Raw genomic sequence first — 10,515 nt, 5'->3', positions numbered from 1 at the left:
GAATGCGCAAGGGCAGTAACATAAATCCATGAAGAAGTTAAGGCATGAAACCATAAATGTATTCAATAAGTATGATGATACAATATACATAATGAGAGGCTATCTATATAGTACAGATGCCTCAGCCGTCTATATAATTATGGCTAATCATAAATAATGACCATATCATACGTCCATTATGATATAGCAAACCATATCACATTGAGATTTTCAATCAGCAGTGTCACATCCTGCACATTGGTTCTCGGAGCTCAATTTGAGACTAGAGAATTCTCAATGTCAATTACAAAGCGATATTTCACATCTTTGTTAATCATTCGTTCTAAGGCCTCATTAATATACTGGATTGGAATGACTTCAATGTTTGGATATACTCTTTCCTTTGCACAAAAATCAAGCATTTCTTGAATGTCTTTGGTGCCACCTGTTACACTCCCTGCAATCGATTTCATGCCTGCATGCAGAAACTCAAGTATGGATGTTATACTTAGTGATTCAGAAGATAGACGAGAATTGTGCAAATAACACATTTATTTTTCCATCAACTACAACTGTATCAGTCTACTTATCAGATTTTTACTTTTATCCTCAGATGATGCACCTTCAGGTTTTTTGGTAAAACACATAATGCACATATAAATTTATGTTACCTTAAACCTAACACGTTTAGCATTTAAATAATGAATATATCTAACTTATAAATCATTGCTGTCATAGGCAACACGTGGTTCTTATGGTCTGTAGTATATTACAAGTTCCATTCTACAAAAAATACTGCATGGATCTTGGTGCCACACACATACGCCTAGTGACTTGAAACCAGAGAACTCTTAAGAAATGAAATATAGTGACTTGAAACCAGAGAACTCTTAAGAAATGAAATACAGTACAGTTGATGAATCTTTCCTCTTTACAAAATAAAAATATATATGTATGGCATGGACTACTATTTTAGGAAAAAACTGTAATTTATTAATAACCCTTGTAAATTTGGCAAGCATGGTAAACTTGGGCTCTATCTTCCATAAATGTATTTAAGAAAACCTTGGCCAATTGGTGAACTTAATTTGTTAACAAAGGTAGAAAGATAACCGATTGGCAAAGAATGGCACACATTGTTAAAACTTACACCCAGAAAATAAAACTTACCCTGATGGATTAGCATAAATCTGAATCAAGAGAGATAGGTACAGACTTCAACTTATTTTTTGTCTGTACATATTTGCATCTATGAAACTTCAAAGCAAAATGATTTTTGTGAGCTTATGGGAAATTGGCTTATTCAGCAAGGGAAGAGATGGGATTCGCCATTCAATTATTTTATTCCGTGTCACTGAAACGAAACGTACATTCAGAGACGATTTATACTAGTGCATCCTTCTGGTTTTTTGAAATTAAAGAAATTGGGAATCATACATAACCAGTTTTAATGTTATGTATCATAAGTTTTAATGCGCTTGCTAAATAGTATTCCTTTCAAATATTGTTCATTTACATAATATTCTCTGATATGCAGATTTATTTGCTAAATCCTTCTCTGCAAGCATGCTACTGATGTATATTTCGTCATGAACAGAATCAAGGAAGTGTAGGGTAAATCATAGAGTCAAAAGGCGCGACAATTTATTACATGCAGGCCAACAATTCCCTGATACATCCTTCAAATCTTACAATAATCCAGACCTTCATGCAGTAGAAAAGGAGTTATACCTTGGTTCCTTGTGTGAAGTTCGTACTGCATCAAAACCATGGCAGTTTTGGATGATCATGTTAAAGAATGGGAACTTTGATACAGAAGCAGCTTTATGTCCTGCAAACGGTAAAAAGAGAGGTCCTTTTAGAAAACCTAAAAAATTCCCCTGTTTCGACAAAGGCTGCATGAACCAGCCTCTTGTGTATCATAATCCATCAAAGCTTCAATCAACATGCAAATTGAAAGGAAAATTCTGTGGATCATATGATTTCAATGCTGATTTCAAAACAGGTAGACAAAAAAATGTCTCTTATTATTCGGTGGTATGGGAGAAGAATCCTAAAACAGGGAGTTGGGTATTTCACCATACATTAAGAACTTCAAAGAAATATCCATGGTTGATGTTGTATCTGCGTGCTGATGCTACTCGTGGCTACTCTGGAGGATATCATTATGAAACTCGGGGGATGATGAAGAAGCTTCCTAAGTCACCAAATTTTAAGGTGCGGTTGGAGAAACTGCAGCAGCAATGGCTGCCGCATCCATCGTTTTCTGAACATCCGACTTCTCTTATTCTCAAAGTCTTTTCAAACTGCAACTCAGGGAAATTAAAACATGGGCGACTAATAAGCATCTAATGACCGCCATTGCCATGAGCGAGAACCGCGTTTCAGTTTCCCGAACCGTTTGCTTCATGAACCGTTTTTTGATCAACGATCAATTTTTGTTCAATCGTCTAACACCATAAATCTACGGTGAATAATAGGACAGGGCGACGGCTGGGGCAATTCGTTTCAAAGGGGAACGCCTTACGGCGTAATTACATTAATATTTTTATATTTTTAATATGAAGCAAATATATTAAGGATTTTGGAAAATTATAGATAAAATAAAAATTATATAACTTCATTAAAAATTTCCGGTAAATTGATATAGTTAACATGATACATATATCAGAAAAAAAGATTATATAAAATATAAATTACTGATTTTTCAAATAAATAATTTAGTTTATTAAATGTATTTTTATTTAATTTATTTAGTTAAATTTTTAATAAATATTAATGTTTTTTTTTTGTAAGCTACGACATTTCTATTATCTACATCAAATTTGAAAGTATAAACTTAGGAACCTCAATCCGCCCAATTGGGAAACCGGATCTGTTGGCTCCTATTCATCAGACGTTCAATAATGTTTTTCATGCTGAATACTGTCAAAAAACTTTGCAGGACATTAAGCCCTATCTTGCCAGGCTTTTCCAAAAAACTATTCTTTCCAGGTTCTACTAACAGACCCAACGTTACTACTACTGCTATGGCATGCAAACTAATATTCAAAAACCAGAGCAATATCATTCTAAATTCAAAAAGAAGACAATTAACAGGCCTCTCAATTCTCTGCATTTCCTCTTCTGGATTCATTTATGTCGTTGGTCTTCCCCAGCGCCTTCAGCATCTCTTGAATTTCCTTGAGTTGTTCGTTATGTTGACGGAGCAGCCCTTCAACGTTCGCCACCTCCTTCTTCGCTGCCGCCGTTTCCTGTGCCATTTCCACCATCTCAACCGCTACTTGCTCCATGGCCTTTGCCAAGAGATGCTTCAGCACCCAGTATGTGTGAAGAGCACGGCGGTAAAGGGTTAATCTGCCTCGCGTGTTTCCTGGGTCCGGCAGCTGAGAAGTCCATTCTTCCATCTCCGGGTCGGACGGTTCCTCCAATACTCTGTCCTCCATAACATCAATAATTTTCCTTATGTCTACATTTGTCTCCAGATTGTATGCCTGTTCTGCTTCGTGCACCGCCATGCAGATCGATTTCTTCCCCCTTTTCTGTCTTCTCTGCGCCTGATTACCCTCCTCGTTGATGATTGGTTGTCGGGGTCTACCTCTGCCTCTCTGTTCACGCACCTTCCTTCTTCCATCCTTTCTGCCCCGCTTAGTTCCTTTGCTGCTTTGCCCTGTTTCAAAATGCTTGCTCCTGAAACCTTCCCCCTGGTTATACTCCATTTCATCTGAGCTTTCTATTTCGATTTTTACTCTACCCCATTCGAAATGCCTGTCGCCTACTGCCTCCCTCTCTGCCTGGACTGTCTTATCCCATTTCTCAGCCATTTTGGTACGGTTGAGGCATTGATTTTGGTTCCTCTGCCAAGTCTCTCCTTCTCTCGCCACCTTCTTCGACTTCTTACTGCCTGTCATCCTTCTCCTGTTCCACCTTATAGAATTCTCGCCACCTTTTCTCTTATGATGGGTTTGCTCTCCACTTCCTTTCCCCCTTGCGCCTTGAATGATGCTTTCTTCGGTGTTTTCCGATTTTTTTTTTGGGCTGTGTACCTGCTGTTCTGAATTATCATTAAATGCTGATGTCAGGGAGGTGAGGCCGCCGTCCTTTTGTCCTGTCTTCGCTACCGCATAAACCTGCCTTATTTTCCTTCTCCAGATCCTCGCGATTTTTTGATTACCATTATGTTGTTTCATGATTATCGTTGTCTATGAGTTGTTTTAAGCCGTCCCATCTTGTCATCACTGCTTGATTAGTCCAGCTGTCATCCACTTTCGCCAATGATTCCTTACTTCCCCAATTGGCCAAGCAATCCACGGGCTTATTTCCTTCTCTTCTGACATGCGAAGTGATCTTGTATTCGATCCCTTTCAGTGTTTCCTCGATTTCTTGGACTATACTCATTGTTCTCCAGATTTTAACTACCTTCTCCCACTGTTTCCCTTGTATTAATTTTCTTATGGTTCTTATGACCAGGGCTGAATCACCTTCGATCTCTATCTTCCTATATCCATTTCTTATAGCAATTTTGAGACCCTGATAAACTGCCATAAATTCTGCCTCGTTATTACTCATTGTTCCTCCGTGTTTTGCATAGATCCATTCTACCTCTCCTTGTCTATTTCTAAAGATTCCTCCAAATCCTGCTGGACCTGGATTCCCCTTTGCTGCCCCGTCGAAGTTGAGCTTGATAAACCCTTCCGGTGGCTTACAATAAACTGCATGACTTTGGCCCACTATAGGTTGGTGTTGCTTTGCTTTTTGTTGGTAGATCATTCCTTGTTCCAAGTTCAACCTTTTTAGGATTTCTGCTTCTTCCTCAAAGGTCTTCCAGTCTTCTTCTGCCCAATTTTCCACGAGGATTGATTCTCTGATTTGTCTTAAGGTTCTTTTCCAAACTTCTTCCGGATTTGATGATTTCCCCTTGAAGATTCGACCATTTCTCTCTTTCCAAATATTCCACACGTTGAAGCCTGCCGCCATGTTTCAAGCTCTTCTTACTACCTTGCTTTTGAACTTTCCTTCTCCCTAGTCACATAGGGTTTGAATTATATCCTGTGGATTTCGTTCTATGGTCGAGAATAAGTTTCTAGTCTTTTCCCATTGGAATTTGGCCATGCTGCATCCATTGAGAAGGTGTTCCTGGTCTTATTCATCTTGATAACAAAGGCAACATCTTGATGGGCCTGAGAAACCTCTTTTTTGTATTCGATCCCAAGTTAGAATGTGTTTCCTTCCTACCAGCCATACGAACATCTTAATCTTCGGCCACCATTTATTTCTCCATAGCTTCCTCCACTTCTGCTCTTCCTCCCCCTGCTCTTGTTGTATATTTACATTATATGCTTCCTTTATGGTAAACGCTCCTTTGGTTTCTTTACCCCATCGTAGAATGTCCCTGCCTCCTCTATTTTTTATTTTCCTGGAATCTAATTCCTTGCTAAATATAGTTTTTTGATCCTCTGTTGCATTCCTGTTCCATTCTTCCATTGATTTCCATTCCCTCCATTCTTCGTTTCCTCTTTCTTCTATCCAATAATCTTTAACCCTAATGAGGTCTCTGTCCATACCTGTTCTGTATATTTCCTGCATTCCTTGTAGGTCCAACATTTTCTCCCTTTGTTTCCATGCTTCCTCCCAAAATCTCGCATTCTGACCTCCTCTGATTTCCCAAAAAATATGACCATCAACTAATTCTCTACTTTGAATGGTTAGGTTCCATATATCTGATCCCCGGGGTGCTTCTTATTTCCTTAGTATTTCTTCTGGGGTTGATGGCATATTATATTTTGTTGTCCAGATTTCTTTCCACAGGTCCTTCCCTCCTTGCATCCATCTCCATCTTAATTTGGCTGCTAGAACTTGATTTAAGATCCATGGGTCCCTTAGGCCAAGACCTCCTTTTTCCTTTGGTTTGGTTAGGCTGTCCCATGAACAGAGGGCCCATTTCTTTTGTTGCTTGTGTCCTCCCCATAGAAATTTTCTGTAAATCTCTACCAGCTTATTGCATATCCCTTTTGGTGCTGCCATCACTGATAAAGGATATATCGGGATCGCCTGAATGGTGGATTTAAGCAGAACAACCCTTGCCGCCAAGTTCAGAGTGCAAAAGGACCAATTTTCCAGTCTTTTCATGATCTTTTCCAGGATGGTTTTCCAGTTTCCTATTTTGAGGGATGAGGAATCTAGCATAGTTCCTAAGTACTTAGTTGGGAGATCCCCTTTCCTATAACCCAAGATCCTGGTTAAATGATTTTTGATGGGTTCCACTGTATTAAAGAAGAATGTTCTTGATTTTTCATTGTTTACCTCCATACCTGAGCCTTCCATGAATACCTCTAAAATTTTCTTTATCCTTCTCACCTCATTCATGGAAGCTTTGCAGTATATCATGATGTCATCCACGAACTGTTGGTGGGTGACTGAAGTTTGATTGCCCCATAGTCTCAGACCCTGGATTTTCCTTTCTCTTAATTCTTTTTTGAAGTATCTACCTAATCCTTCTGCTGCTATTATGAAGAGAAAGGGGGATAGGGGGTCCCCTTGTCGAAGTCCTCTTGTAGCATTAAAAGTAGCAGATGGGGCTCCATTTAGCAGGATAGAGAAATTCGGGGTGGAAATCATGCTTAAGACCCATTTCACCCATCTGTCACAGAATCCAAAGGCTTTAAGGATGGTTTCTAGATATTTCCAGCTTAACCTATCATAGGCTTTTGACAGGTCTAATTTTATCAGCATTCCTTTTTCTTTCTTCGCTTTCAAAGTGTGGATTACTTCCTGGGCCACCACTAATCCATCCAAGATCTGTCTTCCTTCTACAAACCCAGTTTGTTCTGGGGATATTATGCTTGGTAGAATCGATTTCAGCCTTTGTGCCACCACTGATGCCACTATCTTGTAGATAACGTTACATAAAGCTATAGGGCGAAAGCCTTCAGCTTGATCCGCTTGATTAGTTTTAGGAATAAGAGTCAGCAGGGTTGAGTTTATTCCTGGCCATATTCTTTGATTGATTCTAGCTTCCTCCACCACTTCTAGAACTTCTTCAGCAAGGAAATGCCACCCTGCTTGATAGAATTCTACCGTATACCCATCCGGCCCGGGAGCTTTGTTCCTTTTCATGTTCCTGACTATATCCTCCACTTCTTCCATCGTAACTTTCCTCATTAAAGCCAAATTCTGATCTCTGGTTACCAGTTTAGGGATCTCCCTGCTTATCTTTGTTATGGCTTCTGATCTGTTATCCTGAGTTTCCTTTAATAAGTTTTTGAAATGATTGACCAACACTTTTTCGATTTCTTCATGCTGGAGGACTCTCCGACCTTCTTGATTTTTTATTGAGAAGATTCGGTTTCTTTGTCTATGTTGTATCATTGCTTTATGGAAGAACTTAGTATTCTTTTCCCCTTCTCTAAGCCACTGAAGCCTTGACTTCTGTCTCCATAAGATCTCTTCTTGTTTCCTTCTTTCTTCTAGCTGGTTCAATATAATTCCTTCTTCCTTTGTTCTATCTTCCTGTATGCCTTCTAGGATATCCATCTGTTGTAGCTCTTCCATTCTCTGCTCCAGGCGCTTTTTCTCTTCCAGTATATTTCCAAATTCTTCTTTATTCCACTTTTTTAATTTATCTTTCATCTCCTTTAGTTTGAGTTGAAAGGTGTGCATCTTGTTTCTTCCTCTTTGGTCACTCTTCCTCCACCATTCTTCAAGTTTCTCTAACAATCCTTCATTTCTTAGCCAAAAAACTTCAAATCTAAAGGGTTTTTTGTTTGGTCTTTGCTTTAGATCTATTTCCATTTTAATCGGCCAATGATCTGATCCTGTTACCGGTAGAATTGTGGCTTCTATGAATACATCTTTCATCATTATTTGTTCGGAGATTAAGAATCTGTCAAGTCGAGATGCAATTTGATTAGCTCCCCCTCTGCGGTTATTCCAGGTGTGGTTTCCATTTATGGTTTGAATATCGATCAGTCTCTGCTCCCTTATCAAGTCTCCGAACTGTTCCATTGCTTTATCCATTCTCCTTAGCCCTCCTCTTTTTTCCTCTGAGGTTTTAATCAGATTGAAATCCCCTCCTACGATCCATTGTCTTCCAGGGATTAGACTTCTCAATGCTTTTAAGTTTTGCAGAAAGTTTTCCTTTTCTCCTTGGATATGTGGCCCATACACCCCTGTTATAATAACCTCCTCCATTGTTCCTATTATCTTTGTTGTCCCTGTTAGTATTCTTGGAAAACTTATCCAATTACTTAATTGAATTTCTTCAGGGTTCCAAATTATTACCAGACCTCCTGCGCTCCCGATCGCATCCTGTCCCATCATTTCATATCTGTTCTTGTTTCTATTCAGAATGTCTCTCATTTTCTCAGTACTTATTTTTGTTTCTTGTACTATCATTATGCTAGGTTTTTCTTTTTTCAGTCTATCATTTAAATACCTCTGTTTGCCTCTACTGTTGAGGCCTCTTATGTTCCAGCTTGTGATGATCATCGTAAAAGTTTCGGAGGGGATTGGAATACCTCTGAAAGAGGTATCACTCTTCCTGAATTTACTAGCATCTCTCCAACTTCTTGAATTGTTTCACTCATTGTTCTTCTACCTCTTTTTTTGCCTCCCTTGCCAATGCTGCTCATTCCTAGATTTTGTGTTTCCTGCTTCGCCATTTTCCCGTCTTCTCTATCTTCCATTATTCCTTTTTTCTCTTTATATCTTTGGAAAGCTTCTTTGTACATCTGTTTCTGATCCTCTGGGATAAATCTTTCATCGAGCCTCTTCCATTCCTGCAGGAGCTTCGTCATTACTTGTTCTTCTTCTTCTCCTTTTGTTTTCTGTGGGTCTATTTCCATTCCTCGTTGATCCTCTTGGTTTTCTGTTGGGCTTTCTGTCCTCTCTTGATCTTTATTCGTTTGATCTATCTCTTTGTCTGCATTTTCCTTTATTACTTCCATTCCTTCTGTTTCCTCCTCCTCGTTTGCCTCTGTTTCTACTTCTTCATCCTGCAGTATTTGGAACTTGTTTTGGGATTCTATGCTATGGGTACCTTTTTGTTTGCCCGTCTGTGTCTTGTTGTTTCCTCTTTTTTTCTTCCTTTGCACTTCTCTGAAGTCCTCTTCCTCCTCTCCTGCTTTCCTTGCTGCATTTCTCCTCTCATTTTCAGCTTCCCTTTCCTTTTCTGCTAGCGTAATGGGGCATTCTCGGTATAAATGGCCATACTCATGGCATCTTCTGCAACGAAATGGAATGTGTTCATAGTCAATTGGTTGGTGCCAGATCTCGTCATGATATTCCAATTCTATTGTATCTGGAAGTGGCTCTGTGATGTTCATGTACGCGCATATTCTAGCATATGTTGTATATCTTCCCCTCTTTGTCGATTCTGCCACTTTCACAAACGATCCTATTGTGTTACATATGCCCTTAAGGATCTCTAGGTCCCAAAATTATGTTGGTAGGCCGAAGAGTCTGATCCATATCGGGGCAGCTAACATTCTTTCATTCTCTGGGTTGTAGCAGTCTACCCACTCCCTCATAAATAGTCCAGTGTTGTTCATGAAGTAGGGTCCTTCCTCAAAGATCCTTTCCCTGTCTTCTAGATTTGAAAATATTACTGTCAAAAATCCCTTCGCTCCCAACTTTACTTATACATGTCCTTTTGGTTTCCACCTTTGTTGGATCCATCTGAGAAGATCTTTCTCTACTGGCCAATATCCTACAAACTTACAGATCAAAGCATAATCCCTCATGTAACTTCTATATTTCTCTAATCTATTGGGCGGAATTACAAACCTGGGTTTGTTCGTCGCCCTCGGCAGACATTTACTTGTTACTCCCGTTCTCCTTTGCGCTCCCGCTGCTGAAGTTTCTCCTTCATTTGTTCTGTCTCCTTCCTTCTGCCGTTCCTTTCTCGCTTCCCCCATTATTACTGCTTTGAAGGAGGGGATCTCTCCCCTCCCCTGCTCCGTTCCCATTTCTTTCTCTCAGATCCTGCGCTTTCGATTATCCCTCAATCCTTAGGTTTTTCGTCTTTATCTTCTCCAAATTCCTATGTTTCTGAGTTCCGCACCCAAGATTTGTCCTGGTGCGCTGCTTCCGCCCTCAACAACCCTTCTTCCCTTCCTTTGGCTGAACCCTCGTCTGCGAAACCCTCGTCTCGCATTCCTTCCGCCAAAACTTCACAAATCCAAGATTAATAACATTTTTAAAAAGTAATAAATATTAATGTTTGTTATGATTTATTTGTTATAGTTTTTTCAACATTAACCAATAAAATAATATTTTTATGTAATTGTTAAATGATGTGTTTATCTAAAGTATCATGATATTTTTCAAATAAATAATTTAATTTATTAAATATCTTTTTTATTTAATTTATTTAATTAAATGTTTGTTATAATTTATTTGTTGTAGTTTTTCCAATAGTAATGAATAAAAAATTATCAATAATTATTAATGTAATAGATGAAATTGTTTATTTAATCAATAAATTATGTGTTTATCTAGTTTTAATATCGTGATACTATTGAGTAATCATTTGTTTCA

General features: G+C 38.8%; 1 long non-coding RNA gene across 1 annotated transcript; it reads right to left on the bottom strand.

The window, feature by feature from the left end:
- Positions 1-249: 249 nt before the first annotated feature.
- Positions 250-2,394, bottom strand: LOC149190176 (uncharacterized). The gene is made up of 3 exons (XR_016256455.1): positions 2,064-2,394; positions 1,711-1,810; positions 250-454 (listed from the first exon to the last, which is right to left on the bottom strand). It is a non-coding gene; the product is annotated as an uncharacterized LOC149190176 (long non-coding RNA).
- Positions 2,395-10,515: the final 8,121 nt, after the last annotated feature.

The sequence above is a fragment of the Pinus tabuliformis genome, chromosome 3_1, assembly GCF_031772625.1.
Source record: "Pinus tabuliformis cultivar Carrire ecotype Pingquan chromosome 3_1, CPIR1, whole genome shotgun sequence".
In the NCBI taxonomy this organism is placed as follows: Eukaryota; Viridiplantae; Streptophyta; class Pinopsida; order Pinales; family Pinaceae; genus Pinus; species Pinus tabuliformis.
The sequence above is the reverse complement of the archived record's forward strand: the minus strand, read 5'-3'. Positions and strand labels throughout refer to the sequence as shown.